The sequence below is a fragment of the Elgaria multicarinata genome, chromosome 7, assembly GCF_023053635.1.
Source record: "Elgaria multicarinata webbii isolate HBS135686 ecotype San Diego chromosome 7, rElgMul1.1.pri, whole genome shotgun sequence".
Taxonomy (NCBI): domain Eukaryota; kingdom Metazoa; phylum Chordata; class Lepidosauria; order Squamata; family Anguidae; genus Elgaria; species Elgaria multicarinata.
The window spans coordinates 625,671-641,225 of NC_086177.1; the positions used below are offsets into that span (position 1 = coordinate 625,671).

A 15,555-nucleotide genomic window follows, 5' to 3' on the forward strand; every position below is an offset into this window, starting at 1 on the left:
TGCCTGTGACTGCTCCCGTGACTTCTGGACTGTGTATTTGGACCTTGCTGACCGTCGGCTGTGTTTGACCTTGGACTGACCCACCGTTCCCCCTCGTTGCCACGTCCTTTAGACCCGGACTGAACCTGGACTTCTCTGTAAGACTGAATCTTGCTCTAGTACGTCCTTTTGCCTTGACTTTCCAAGCTCCCTTTACCCTGCCTGCTCGGCATTGTTTGTAAACTGCAATAAACTCATCTGTTGCTTAGTTACCAGCTGGTCTAATCTGTCTTTGTCAAGCCATTTGGCGGCTTTCCCGGACACTATCACACCTATACATGATATTGTCTACAATACATACAATGCAAACAACCATACGGACTACTGCAGTGCTAAAACCTGTAAATACAAAGAGTTGTATTTAATTTTTTTTTAAAAAAAATCCTACTTAAAATCAAAATAAAATATATTGAGATACAATTTTTAAAATATTAAAAAGTCACCAATTTAAGACTTTTGCCAATCCTTCCTGCAATATATGTAGCCATAAAGAACTATACATTTTATAAAATAGGTAACTATAAGGGAGCCAAGAAGGATTGCTTTTTGGGTTGGCAAGAGACTGCAAATTTTGTGTGTGTGTGTGTGTGTGTGTGTGTGTGTGTGTGTGTATATATATATATATATATATATATATATATGTATCAGGTAATATATCAATTATCAAATGTAGAATAAGCTAAAAATGTACATATATAAAACCATATACTCACATGTGAATGCCAAATAGTAATGAAATAGCTCAGGATGCTGCCCAAACAGTAACTTTTCAGCTATCAATGCAGCTTATAAATGCTTAAGGATCTTGTTAAATTCTTAAAACTATTAGAATGTAGATGTAAAGGAGGGAGCCTAATTAAGGAGCTGATTACAAGTTTAAGTGCACTCATCCTAGGCTAGTTGATAATACTGAAATACTTCAAAACATCACCAGTGATTTGTAGCTTCACTGGTGATGTTTTGAAGTATTTCAGTGTTATCAACTAGCCTAGGATGAGCGCACTTAAACTTGTAATCAGCTCCTTAATTAGGCGTGTGTGTGTGTGTGTGTGTGTGTGTGTATATATATGTGTGTGTGTGTGTGTGTGTGTTTATTCTAATGCATTACCATCCAGTTCATCTCATTCAAGCCAACTGGGGAGTGCATCTGTTGTCCTTGTGCTTCAACCTTTTCCAGACAGCAGAATTTCAAGTCATCAAGGTTATGTTTACATTCCAAGAAGTGTTGAACAAGGAGGGCTTGTACAGCTCTTACGTTCATTGATCCTGGCCTTAATAGCTCTTTCAGACTTTCTCACATAGATTTTTTTTACAAGAGCATATATTACATCTTCGGTATTACAATTAAAGAAACCTCAGTATGGATATTGTGTATTGTCTATAGGATTAATAAAACTTTTGTCTCTGGCAATTCATACATACACAGCAATGACCACAGGGAAAGTTTCCCTTTACTTCTTCCCCTGAAAGTGTTAAAACTTTCAATTTGGGTTTATTTATTTATCATACTTATACCCCGCACCTCAGCCAAAAAGAGCTCTCAGAGCGGCTTACACTTAGCAAAAAAGGCAGTCCCTGCCCTCAGGCTTACAGTCTAATAAAGACATGACACAAGGAAAAGGAGTCCAGGAGGGAAGCGGGAGAGAGAGAGAGATTAAGCGGACTGGGAACAGTGCTGATGGGATTGTCCTGCTCCTGAAGGAGGGGAGTCCAACTGGAGCAGGTTGTGATGTTTCTTTCACCTGCTCCTGTCCCCTTGGTCCTTCTTCTTCCCCACAGGGCCAAGATGATAGTTTGCCCTGTGGGGGTGGGGGAAAGAGTCCAACAGGAGCAGGCCGCGATGTTAAACTATACAAGTTTAGGCTTGCCGGTACTATGTACCAAAGTATCCCTGAAGTTTATATGAGAAGATGAGGCTTCCTTGACAAGCAGGTATATCATCCAGGAGGTACCAATATCTACTTATGGTATCTCGAATCTTGCTAGTGTATCTACCTATAAAACGGAAAGTATGTATGTGTCACATTGTCCTGAAATGTTTACCTACTTCCAGATGAGTTAGAAAGTTGAAATTTGACGTGGTGATAGGTCTGGCTGTACCTGAAAAGTCTAATAACATGAATTTTGGGTTTTTAAAGTATTTTTAAAAAATCTAATAAAAACCTAGGTTTACAACTACAACTCCCAGCATGCCTTGGGTAGGTGGCCAGCCTTACCAGCTTTGTCAGTGCATGGGCGTGTTGCTGCTGCATGTCTTTCACAACCCCAACTCTAAGGTTGGTCTTGAGCAGTCAGCCCAATTCCACATAAAAGGAAACAACCCACATAAATGGGCTGTGTCCATTTGTGGTGCCTCCTGCTGCCCTCTGCATGGTTTCAAAATCATAACTAGATACAACAGTGTGACTTTGAGGGTCCAAACATGCTCAAAAGTACTCTGCCCTGATATTGCTGTTTTCTCAGAAATGGGGGAGGGGAAGCAAGTGTGCAGCCTTTACCCTTAAGAGGAAGGAAGGAGAAGCACTCTGCGCATGCCCATGAACAGAGCTGATGAAGGGGGGAGGTGCCTGGCCCAGCCCCTTCAGTACAAGCTCCTGATGGAGCACTTAGTTGGTTAGAAGCACAGGCCAAGGCCCAGCAGGATTGGCTGGAGCTGGGTGAATCCGCTGCTGGCCACACCCTTCCCCGGCGATGCTACTCCTTGACACTATTGAGCAGCATTGGCAACAAAAGAATGTCTCAGAGGACACTGGCACCTGCAGGCTCCCAAAAGCATGATGGGAGTGGCTGATTTAAAATAAAGTATGGGTGAGCAAATTAGTTCACTATCTCTCAATCCTAACTCAGCTCCCATTTTCCTGACCTCTCAGTAACTGCCTTTGTTCTCCTTTCTCCAACTGCCACTAACCCCGCCCACCATTCTATCCTCAGCTATCAGTCATTCCTCCATTCTTCTGTTTTAATGGCATAGTTTATTTATTTATTTATTGCATTTCTATACTGCCCAATAGCTGAAGCTCTCTGGGCGGTTTACAAAATTAAGACAATTCAAGTATAAAATCATAATATAAAATACAATATAAAAGCACAACCAAGATAAAAACAGCAGCAATGCAAAAATACAAATTTAAAACATCAGTTCAAATTACTTTATAAACTGTTAAAATACTGGGAAAATAAAAAGGTTTTCACCTGGCGTCTAAAAGAATATAATGTAGGTGCCAAGCGAACCTCCTTAGGGAGCTCATTCCACAGCCGGGGTGCCACAGCAGAGAAGGCCCTCCTCCTGGTAGCCACCTGCCTCACTTCCTTTGGCAAGGGCTCGCAGAGAAGGACCCCCTGTGGATGATCTTAAGGTCCAGGCAGGCACATATGGGAGGAGGCGTTCCTTCAGATAGTCTGGCCCCAAGCCGTTTAGGGCTTTAAATGTTAATAGCAGCACTTTGAGTCGGACCCGGACCTGGACTGGCACCCAATGAAGCTGGAAAAGGAAGGGTGTGATGTCAGGCTTTAACATCATATTCATAAACTTTATTCAGAAATTCCTGCATCTGTCTTGGAATGTTGTAGTTTAGGTGTAACAGGAAAAAAATGCAGTATAAAAAAATCTCATCAAGTTAAAAGGCCTTAGAAAATAGAAATAATATAAAAAACCACTTGGCACGGAAAACGCATTAATGCAGTCACTAGACAAGTCTGCCTGGGAAAAAGAAATCCATAAGCAGGGTGCCACAACTAAGAAGGCCTGCTCTCCAGTTGTTTCCTACCACACCTCAAACAGTGTTCAAAGATTAATATGTTATTCAGGGACCTAGGCTTACGCCTACAACCCCCAGGATGCCTTGGGCAGGAGGGAAGAGTGGGTTTTGGCGGCCGTCATCTGGAAGTGGCTCGCCATCCAGGGCCTGAAGGAAGAGTGTCTGGGGTTGGCTGCCTCAGTCGCTAAGCCCCATCAGGAGGCTGCAGCTCTGCGCCCATTGCCGACGGCAACAACCGAGCTAACTATCAGTGGCCTGGTTCAGACTACACACTGGGCTTTGTGGTTAGCTTAACCATGTGCAGCTGTGGCTAACGCTAAACACATGTGGAATGCTTGCAGACAACACTTTTAACCCTTTTGTGGTTAAGTTTTCCTTAACCACATGCTAATCACAAAGTGGTTAGTGCAGCACTTGATTCCTCCAAGTGATCCACCCCGTATTCCAGCAGCCCTAGTATTAGGAACCCTAGCAGTTACAGCCATCATTTAGGTGCAGGCGAAAAAATGCAACAAAAGGTGATAATCTTAACCTAACACAATATAAATGAAAGCAAGGAAGTTAAGGAAACAGGTTAAAAATGCAATTTTATAAACTAAAATATAATGTTAAAAGTAACATACACATGTCACATTTCACATGTACAACATTTCACATGTACAACAAAACATTCAAACTGCTAGACAGAAAACGCTCAGTAGACTTAATCAATTTGGCCGCGTTTCGACTCCTGGTCTTCCTCAATGGCCAGTGTGCTATGGAAGAAATACAAACACTTATAAGAGCCAGGGTAAAGGCAAACCCTTATTTCTGTATTTATTTATTTATTTAAAGATAAAGTTAATTCGACCTACCCAAGCTGATTAGTATCATGAGCTAATTTTTTCTCGGGACTGACTTGAAAGTTCCAAACAATATAGATAATCAGATGTCAAATCCCACAATATATGGTATAATTCTTGCATAGTATTAGAAAAGTAAAGAACTCTGAGATTGTTTCTCTTTATATTATATATAATATAGAAGAAAATATCTCAGACTATTTACTAAATATTCAAAGGAAGCTAATAGAAGGTATTCTAAACAGCCACTGCTCGCAAGCACAATAATGCTGGTATCTAACCCAAGCACTTCGTAGCTGTGCTTTTATTTGGCTGCTGAAGAATCAGCATACACCTGTCATTTAAAGTTAAAGGGCAAGGTCCTATTAAGGGTTGTTGTTACCTTTACCCCCCCCCCCAAAAAAGCCTTTAACAAGGAATATCAAATCCTATGAACAAGAAGAGATGAAGGTAAGCATGTCAAAGAACATATATACATATACTGGTTTATAAAATTGAAACCCAATTACAGTCCTCATTCAGGCCCCTGGGGATAATGCTTTCTAATGAGAATATCCGAAAGAGTTCCTTCCTGTTTAACCTATTTTCTAGGTCTTGGCCAGAGCCCATTTGCCTTTCTATGACCCAAAATTTGATGTCCTCCTCAGCGTGGCCTAATTCAATAACGTGCTTTGTAATTCTAGCTTTTATCCTCCTTGTGGTCATGCCCACGTATAAGAGTTTACAAGGGCATTGAATGACATATATCACGCCTCTGCATTCACAGTTAAACATATCTCTGATTGTGTATTGTCTGTTATTTTGCAGGTTGATGAAATTTTTCAATTGCATGCAGTTTACACAAACACTGCACCTATGGCATGGGAAATTACCCCTAGTTTTCTCATATGAGATGCAAGGTTGACTTTCTTCATTGCTTTTTCTCAGGGTGCTGTGTACCAGAAGGTCTTTTAAGTTCTTGGCACGTATATATACAAATACAGGTTTCTGCTCACAACCCAGTATATCTGCCAACTTTTAAGTCAGTCCCAAGAAAAATTAGCCCACGGTACTAATCAGCTTGCGTAGGTCTAATTAACTTTATTTTAAAAAATATTTTTTTAAAAAAAAAAATACAGCAATAAGGGTTTGCCTTTACCCTGGCTCTTACAAGTGTTTGTATTTGTTCCATAGCACACTGCTGACCAAATTGATTAAGTCTACTGAACATTTTCTGTCTTGCAGTTTGATTATTTTGTTATATTATTGTACATGTGAAATGCTCTGCGTATGTTACTCTTAACATATTTTAGTTTATAAAATTGCATTTTTAACCTGTTTCCTTAACTTCCTTGCTTTCATTTAAGTGCAGGCACCAATGAAATCAGCAATTACATACATGCATCTCCCCATTTAGTGAGTGGTTCCTTTGCTTTCTTCATCGCCATGCCTGCTATACCTCTATGGTCATCACAAGAAGGTGGAAGCCTTCCGGCACGGCTGCGCTAGGTACACCGCCACAGAAATCAGAACTTGAGGGTTGTAATGGCGCTTCAGTGAGGTAGGAGAAACAGATGCTTCGTTTAGGGAAATTTCAAGCGGGGATTTAAAAAGTTCTAGTGTAAGCACGCTCCACTAAGAAGAGCAAAAATCACTCCAAAAACTTAATGCGAAACATGAAATGGCAGCCGCAGCAAGCATATCATTTGGCAGACCAGAGCAGCCATACAGCCCAATGGCTAGAGCAGCCCTGCCTAGTTAGGCAACTCTGTACTGGAAGCTCTATGCTTTAACCCTTTAACCGCAGACACATGTCACAACACTTTGAGCCATGCTTAGTGCTGCTGTGGTTAACGGGGCAGAAGGTTAGGGAAAACGGGTGTTCAGATGACATCGTTAACCATGCTGCAATAACCACAAAAGGGTTAACGGTGTCGTCTGAACAGGGCCAGTCAGTCATTCAGTTGGCTCTCTCACAGCCTACCTACGGGCACCACTTGCACAGTGCAACATGGACCCACTCAGCTAGATTACAGGACTCCCATTGGGAAAATCGGGCACCATGGTGAAAGGCATGCCGGGAGTTGCAATTTTCATTTTCTGTGAGGACAAGGAAAATCATGGTGGTGGGTTCTTCCTCAGGCCTGAGTAAGCCTGATGAAGAGGGCAAGTATAGCCTCCTGCTGGAGCACTTGGTGGGTGAGAAGCACAGGCTGAGGTAGGTGCAGGCCTTCGACCCAGCTGCCCTCGGAGGCTTCCCAGCTCCTGCCAAAAGCCCCGAACAGAAGATGGGCAAGCAGGGAATGGAGAACTATGGCTGTAAGGCGTCCCTGGCTTGCGTGGGGGGGGGGGGGGGTGGAGAGAAAGAGAGAGAGAGAGAGAGAGAGAGAGAGAACCTAATTTAATTTGTTTAAAAGCTAATTCTCAGGCCTAGCACTGGACTATTACTTTAAGATGATTACCTCGGAGACATATCTTAGAGGGCCTGAGCAATGCTGAGTATTCATCAGCTAGTCCATCATAAGTTAAAGGAACAGCTATTCTATCTGTTGTTTGCTGGTTCCTAGTTATAAAAGTTCTTTTCTATTTATATTCATGGATCTGTACATAGCCACCTTCAATGGTTGCATGGGTATCCTCTCCTGCTTAACTGGATAATGAGCATGTTTGTCTGTTTGTAAAAATCTTGAAAGCTACTGCAATTCTTTCGCAGCCTCGGCATTTGTGAGTAAGGTAGATTACGTTTCATATGGCCAGGATGCGATACAGGTCAGTGATAAGTGACCCCTTCTGGGAAACATGTTTGGTATTAGCAAAGGTGCTTGTGTGTGTGTGTGTGTGTGTGTGTGTGTGTGTGTATATATATATATATATATATATATATATATATATAGTAATACTACATTTTATTGGTCCAATATATATTGTGTATTTTCCCATTATGTTTTAACTAGACAAAAAATTTTTTTTTAATTATTTTATTACTATTATTTTATCTATATATATCACCAGTGCACCCAACCCAGTTGCTCTGTTTTATTGTCGTATTTCTTAGGGTTTGGGAGAAATTTCCTGTTAGGGTTTGGGAGAAATTTCCTGTTCTGTTTAAGCATAGGTGCTAATGTCAAGAGAGATCCTTTGGTGTCAAGAGAGATCCTTGTCACTGTGCCCAAAAAGAATGGGGAGTGGGATCCTGAACTTGAAGTTTGTAATTATGTGCCTTCACACTCAGATGTTCCACATGGAAATGCTTTAGTCAACTGTGGAAATGATTCAATCGGGAGGCTAACTGACCTTCGTTGCAGTGACCCATCTCCCACATGAAGTGAGCATCTCTTGCAAGGTGTGATTGAAACTGTGTCTCTTGGGTTGTCGCCTCTTCCCTCTGGTGATGGACCATTCCAATGCACCTGACCAGGGGGCTTCCCCTAAGGGAACTTGTCTAGATTCAGATCACCAGTGGTGCCTGTGTGTCAGGATGGCAAGCCCATTGTTAGGGGGTTGTTGCCCCAGGGCTTTGGTCAAAACAGGAACAATCTTGCCTGATCAACTGGCTCAAACTGAGAGTGGCCTGCCTGGCTTTGCTGGTGTTTTCAGCAAATATTGGTGGCACGGATGTCCAAATCAGGATGTACAACATAAGAACAACCTTCGATACCGAGACGTCCACAGAGTCTATCAGAGGGCAAAATTAGAGATTCGGCCTCGGTAGCGTCAGTGCGGGATCCACCGCAAGCTTTAGAAATGGAGGAGCCTATTACGCAGCCGTCTCCCAGACCGGTGGTCATAGAAAGACCAAGACAGGAGTGGGATAGAACCTCCCAATACTCTGAGTCCCAGCCCAGACTTGAATACAATGACTGGGATTATTATCGCCCACACAGATATTTCCCACAGGATAGGGATTACCAAAACGCACCGGAAGCTTACTATGCCCAGCCTCCTCCGACTTCAAGGGTCCTTCAGATCCCGCTGGCCCCTCCGTCACGCCACCCTTCGCCAGCTCCAACTCATCGACGCCATAGCACTTCCATACCGACAGCGACCGCTACGGTACCGACCCATCAAGAACAATCGGAGCTTGAACAACATCAGCTCCAGATCGTTACTGTGTCTTCCCCCGAGGATGATTACCCGTCTGATACCGATTCTAGGATTTCAGTTACCCCTTCGGTACCGTCGCCAGAGGATGCTCTGCATTCACAAGACCCTGCTTCACCCTCTGGCAACATGGGAAGATTCTCAGAACATATGCGGAGAATGTCTCAAGCGCTGGGGTTGGATATACAACAACCCGACAAGCCGGTCGAAGACCCTATTTATGACGTTTTTCAAACTAAGAGTAATGCCGCAGTGGCTATTCCTCTCCCTCCGGCCCTGAAACAGACGGCACAGCTTTCCTGGAAAACCCCTGCGTCCACACAGGCCACATCGAGGAGATTGGAAACTCTCTACCTCATCCAGGAGGGCGATGCTGCTTTCCTTACTCAACACCCAAAACCAAATTCGATTGTGGTTGAGTCATCCCAGGGTCAATCGCAGAAGCCTCATTCTGCTCCTGTAGACAAGGAGGGTAGGAAGTTAGACATTACAGGGAGGAGGATTTATTCTTCTGCGTCCCTCGGTATCAGGGCCTCTACATACCAGGCGACCATGGCTCGCTACCAACTCTTTCTCTGGGAGAAAGTAGGGTCACTATGTGACTATCTCCCAGAGGACAAAAGAGAGTTGGCAAGAGTGTTTCAGGCAGAGGCTTCGGCGATAGCAAAACAGCAGCTATCGACCGCTCGACATCAAGTCGACTGCCACTCCAAAAACATGATGGGGGCAGTATCGTTGAGGAGGCACGCCTGGTTAAGATCAGCGAACTTAACCTATGAAACGAAGGCCAGGATTGAAAACATGCCCTTCGATGGCGAGGGCTTGTTTAACTCCAAGACCGACGAAACGTTGGACACCATTTATAAAGCCCGTACTATGGCAAAGAAGATGGGTTTCGCCCCCCCCTCCACAGTATAAACCAAAGCGCTGGTCAAGACCACCTGTTCAGCAGCAACAACAACAACATCGCCCTCAATTTCAGCAACCGAGGCAGTAAAATCAACTTCAACGAAAACGGCCATACCAAAGCCGTTTCCAACAAGACAAGCGCCAGCCCGACTTCACTAAGAAGCAGCGGGTTTGACTCTTCCACCCCAGATCCACTACCCTTTGCGAACCGCCTAGCACCATATTACCATCAATGGGAGTCAATAACATCAGACTCCTGGGTGCTCACTATCATCAAGTCGAGGTATGCCATCGAGCTCGATGTCCTTCCTCCTTCTTCGGGGGTGAAAGTAACAGCGCCATCCCCTCCTCTGCTTCTCGAGGTAGAGACTCTACTCGCGAAGGGAGCCATCTCTCCTGTACCCACAGAGGAAGTCAACCAGGGGTTTTTCTCGCGCTACTTCACGGTCCCGAAGAAGGATGGAGGTCTTCGACCGATCATGGACTTAAGGCAACTAAACAAATACATCACCCCTAAAAGTTCCGTATGACAACGGTTACTTCCATTCTGCAGCTCCTACACAAAGGGGTTTGGTTCGCTGTGGTGGATCTGAAGGACGGGTACTTCCATATCTCCATCAGGAAGTCGCATCAAGCTTACCTGCGATTCTCAATCGGTGCGTCCCAGTTCCTGTTCACCGTTCTCCCCTTTGGGTTGGCCACGGCACCGAGGGTCTTCACAAAGGTGATGGCGGTGGTGTGAGCCCACCTAAGACAAAAAGGAATCTATATATACCCATACTTGGACGATTGGCTTATGGTAGCGGGCAGCAGTTGCACGATCCAGAAGGACATATCAACCACCCTCAACCTGTTGGACTCGCTAGGTCTATGGGTCAACGAGGAGAAATCCATCTTGACCCCACATCAGAAATTGGACTTTATAGGGGTAACCCTATCATCTCGAGACGGGAGAGCATACCTGCCCTCGACCAGAGCAAACACTCTTCAAGATTTAGCCATCGTTACCGAAAGCCGCAGGAAGGTCTCGGAATGGACGATCCAGAGGCTATTAGGCTTAATGGCAGTGACCACCGCAGTCATCAGGTTTGCAAGACTCAGAATGAGAATCTTGCAGGCCTGGTTTCTAAGAACGTTCGATCTTCGACGCGATGCCCACCGAACTTACCTGTTGATCCCGAACCAAGTAAGAGCTTCACTGAAATGGTGGTTCCCGATGGCGACTCTCGTAGAAGGGGTTCCGTTCCAACAAGAAACTCCTTCGGTAACAATCACGACGGATGCATCATTGACCGGATGGGAAGCACACTGCGACTCTTTCATGGCTCAAGGTCGCTGGCCTCCCTACCAGAGGGAACAGCGCATCAACCACCTAGAACTTTTAGCGGTGGAGTATGCAATAAAGACCTTCGCTCAAATTATCGAAGGCCGAAGCGTCCTGATCGCAACAGACAACACCACTGTAGTGGCTTATATCAACAGACAGGGTGGAACAAGATCACACCCCCTGAACCGATCGGCACTCAGAATTTGGAACTGGTGCATAAAGAGAAAGACTTACCTGACAGCGATCCATGTAGCGGGGAAGGAGAACACCATTGCGGACTCCCTAAGCAGGTCCTTCCACATCAACCACGAATGGGAGCTCGATACCGAAGTCAGGGACGATCTCTTTCGGTACTGGGGCTGTCCTGCTGTCGATGTCTTCACTACCGAAGAAAACGCAGCTTGTTCCAGGTTCTGCAGCAGAGCAGGAAGAGGAAAGCACTCTCTAGGAGACGCTTTCACCAGAACATGGAAAGGAGATCTTCTTTACATCTTCCCACCCTTTCCACTGTTGACGAAGGTACTAGCCAAGATCCAGATGGACAAGTCGGATTGCATCTTGATCACACCATGGTGGCCTCGGCAGACATGGTTCTCTCACGCCCTTCGACTGTCGAACGGGAATTACATCAGACTCCCGTCGATACCGACGCTGCTGTCTTGACACCAGGGCAGGGTTCGACACGCAAACCTGTCGACCCTCAAGATGATGGCGTGGAGGATAACAACCACCCCGCTCATATAGATAATTTAACTGTAGACCATATATTGTTGGCCTCACTAAAGCCTTCAACAAGGAAGTCCTATGCTGCAAAGTGGCAAAGATTTCAGAAGTTTGCTTTAGAAAACAATCAAGCACCTGAATCTTGCCCTTTATCATTGATCCTCAAATATCTATTGACGCTCTACCAACAAGGACTCAAACTTACTTCAATCAGAGTCCACTTAGCGGCTATCACGGCTTCTCATCAAGGCATGGATGGTTTTTCACCTTTTGCACATCCAACATCCAAAAAATTCCTAAAAGGACTTAAGAATACAATACCAACAGTGAAGTGTATCGTTCCACCATGGAGCCTGTCAGTCGTATTACAATCGCTGACAAGGAAACCTTTCGAGCCTATGGCCTCAACTGACCTTAGACTCCTGACATTCAAGACTGTCTTCTTGGTGGCCATTACATCGGCCAGACGTGCAAGTGAGCTTAAGGCTCTTAGGATAGATGCTCCTTACACTATTTTTCACAAGGATAAGGTTGTGTTACGCACAGACCCTACCTTCTTGCCTAAGGTAGTGTCAACTTTTCATCTTTCCCAGAATATCACTCTACCGGCTTTCTTCCCGAATCCTACAACACCTGTTGAGTCTTCATTGCATACTCTTGATGTAAGAAGAGCTCTTGCTTTTTACAAGGCTAGGACAGAGAATTTTAGAAAAACAAATCAATTGTTTGTTTGTTATGGAAAGCCCTCTAAGGGACTTCCTGTTTCATGCCAGCGATTATCACGCTGGATAGTAGAGACAATTGAACTTGCCTACTCTATCTCTAAACTAGACCTTTTAAAGCCTGTGACAGCTCATTCTACTAGAGCTGTCTCAACATCTGTTGCCTTCAGTAGAGGTGCTCCATTGACAGAAGTCTGTAGAGCCGCAACGTGGTCCACTCCATCCACGTTTGTCAAGCACTACAGTTTGGACACCTGTGCGAGACAAGACTGCTCATTTGGAAGGACAATGCTCTCGGAGATCTTCAGATGATGCACCAACCCACCTCCAAAGGTATGTCAGCTTGCTACTCGCCCATATGTGTGATGCATAGAGACCACGAAGAAGAAATGCAGGTTGCTTACCTGTAACTGTAGTTCTTCGAGTGGTCATCTATGCATTCACACAACCCACCCACCATCCCCACTTGGTGGTGTGAGATTTATAAATGACACAGTTATATGTGGAATGTACTTTATTTTATTTTACACTCATGTTTATGGGGGCACAATGTCGGACTCCTGTAAACTGAGGTAAAGGCAGGAACCCCATGGACATGCGCGGTAGCATGGGGGAGGGGTTCCCGCCAAAAATGTTCCACTCAGCTATAGTAGGTTCCGGTTCGGTCTCTGCGCAGCCGCAAAGCCCATATGTGTGAATGCATAGATGACCACTCGAAGAACTACAGTTACAGGTAAGCAACCTGCATTTCTCTTTCAACTGCCAATGTGGCAGCATCGTTTGGGAGTTCCCCGTTATTCTTCAGAGATTCTTGGCGCTCTGATAGGGGTTGGCACTCCTATAGGTCTAGATATTGGGGACATAATCTCTGGACTGATAGATACTATGACAATAGTACAATTCTCTGCCAGAGAATAGGCATTGTCTACCATCGGCATTGGTACCGAGAGACGCTCATAGGCTTCAGTAGGAAGGGTCGTGCTTTCCTCCTCAACCTATTCGTTCAGAAGTCCGTCCTCATCCTCTTCAAGATGTAGTCCCACCTCAAGCCTTGGGATCGGATCCCATTGACCGCATTCCTGCTATTAGTGAAAGGTCATCAGCAGAGCAACTGAGGTCGGATGCACAAGTGAGGATCACCCTTCTCTCTGATCCAGAAGATTATTGCTCTGAGTCATCATCGCTTGCCTCTGTAAAGCCGTCGGTTTGGTCTCCGGACGTGGAGGTGTTTTCTTATAATGCCCTATCTTCTTCTGAAGATTTGGGCCAGTTTTCTGATCAAGTTTTAAGAATGGCACAGACCGAACCACACTTCAGCAGGGAGATTAGATGTTTCATCCTCAGGTCTTCCTGGGAATTACATGGATGACAGTCATCAAACTCTTTGGCATGAATCCAACAGGAAGGTGCCTCAGTTCATGAAAAGATTTTAGGATCCCAGAGCGCTGATGTACTGTCTTCCCACTGGCCTTGAGGACTACTGTACGCTTTACCCCAGTTCCTTCTTCTCATGAGGGTCCTGAGAAAGGTGAGAGTTGTAAAGGCTCAGGCGATTCTGTTGGCTTCTCACTGGCTGTGCTGACCATGGTTTTTGGATCTTAAAGAATTCAGCATCAGCCCTCTCTAAAAGATCCTGACACATTTCAGTTTCCTGTCCCAGGGTCCCCTGTTCCATCTGGATCTGGAGTGGCTTCACCTCTGCACCTGGATGTTGAACGGTGATAGCTCCTTAACAATTGACTCTCTGCTACTGTAGTTAACACCATCCTAGCCTCCAGGAGGGAGTCATTGTGCTTCCTAAATTTTGCCCCAGTCCATCCCACTTGAGAAAGAAAAGCTGTGCAGAGAGCAGAAATTAGATATGCAGAGAGCTCAGAAATTTACATCAGACAAATGCAACACACAAGGGATTCAGATTGTCCTTTTGATTCTTATAAATAGGGGTGTTGGGTCAGAGGCTGCATTATATTGATCTACTGTTCTTTCAACAAGCCTATTCCTGCAAGAATCATAGTCCGTTTGCTTGGTGGCAGGCTGGGCACCCAGACACCCTTGGAAGATATTTATAAGACTGAAACCTGGGCTCATTCCTCTACCTTTTGATCTGGCATTATAAAATCATGAACTTTGTTTTGCTGAAGCATCCTTTGGTCACCAGGATCTGCAACGAGTTTTGTGAGTCCGTGTGCCAGCCCAGAAGGAATATTGCTGTTGGACATGCCTTTTCTGTTGGATCCACTCCTCCGCTGGCTGAGAATGGGAAGTTGAGCTTACCTTGAAGTGTCCTTCTGGTCAGCAGACAATGGACTCGGAAGTCTTTCCAGTGATTTCTGTTGTGTGAGGGAATTTGTGTTTGCATGGTGCCCCTCTAGGTAGGGTGGCCATATGAAAAGGAGGACAGGGCTCCTGTATCTTTAACAGTTGTATTGAAAAGGGAATTTCTGCAGGTGTCATTTGTATATATGGGGAACCTGATGAAATTTCCTCTTCATCACAACAGTTAAAGTTGCAGGTGCCCTGCCCTCTTTTAAATCTGGTCACTCTAGTATAGCTCCTGCAGCTTTAACTGTTGTGATGAAGAGGCAATTTCACCAAGTTCTCCATATATACAAATTACACCTGCAGAAATTCCCTTTTCAATACAACTGTTAAAGATACGGGAGCCCTGTCCTCCTTTTCATATGGTCACCCTACCTCTAGGAAGATAGGGCTCCCTTAGCCTCTATCCCATTCAGTTGACATTTACTCTGGGGGTTTTTTCCCCACAATAGGAGGGAATTATTTTTCTTCAGCTGTTTGTAGTTTCAGTTGATTCTGCTGCTGTTGGTAAGTTTTTCCATTGGCAAGGTTTGCTCCTCTAAGGGCAGAGATCAGGTGGCTCTGCTTTTTGAACTGGAGGAGTTAACTCTTTCCTATTGGCACCACTCTTTGCTAACAAGAAGCACATTTGTGTACTGCCCAGAGAGCTTCGGCTGTGGGGTGGTATATAAATTAAATAAATAAATAAATTTCAGGGTAAGTTCAGCTTTCTGTTTCTTCCAACACTTCTAGTGCTGGCCCTATCAAGCCAGAATCATAATTATGCCAGCCTAACCTGGATGCTGATGTGATATAAATGCTACAAGGGACTTCGTGTTTTAGGGTGACCATATGAA

General features: G+C 44.7%; 1 protein-coding gene across 2 annotated transcripts in view; it reads left to right on the forward strand.

The window, feature by feature from the left end:
• Positions 1-15,555, forward strand: part of KAT14 (lysine acetyltransferase 14) — a 75,310-nt gene that overhangs the window by 14,711 nt on the left and 45,044 nt on the right. The gene's annotated exons all lie outside the window — the stretch shown is intronic.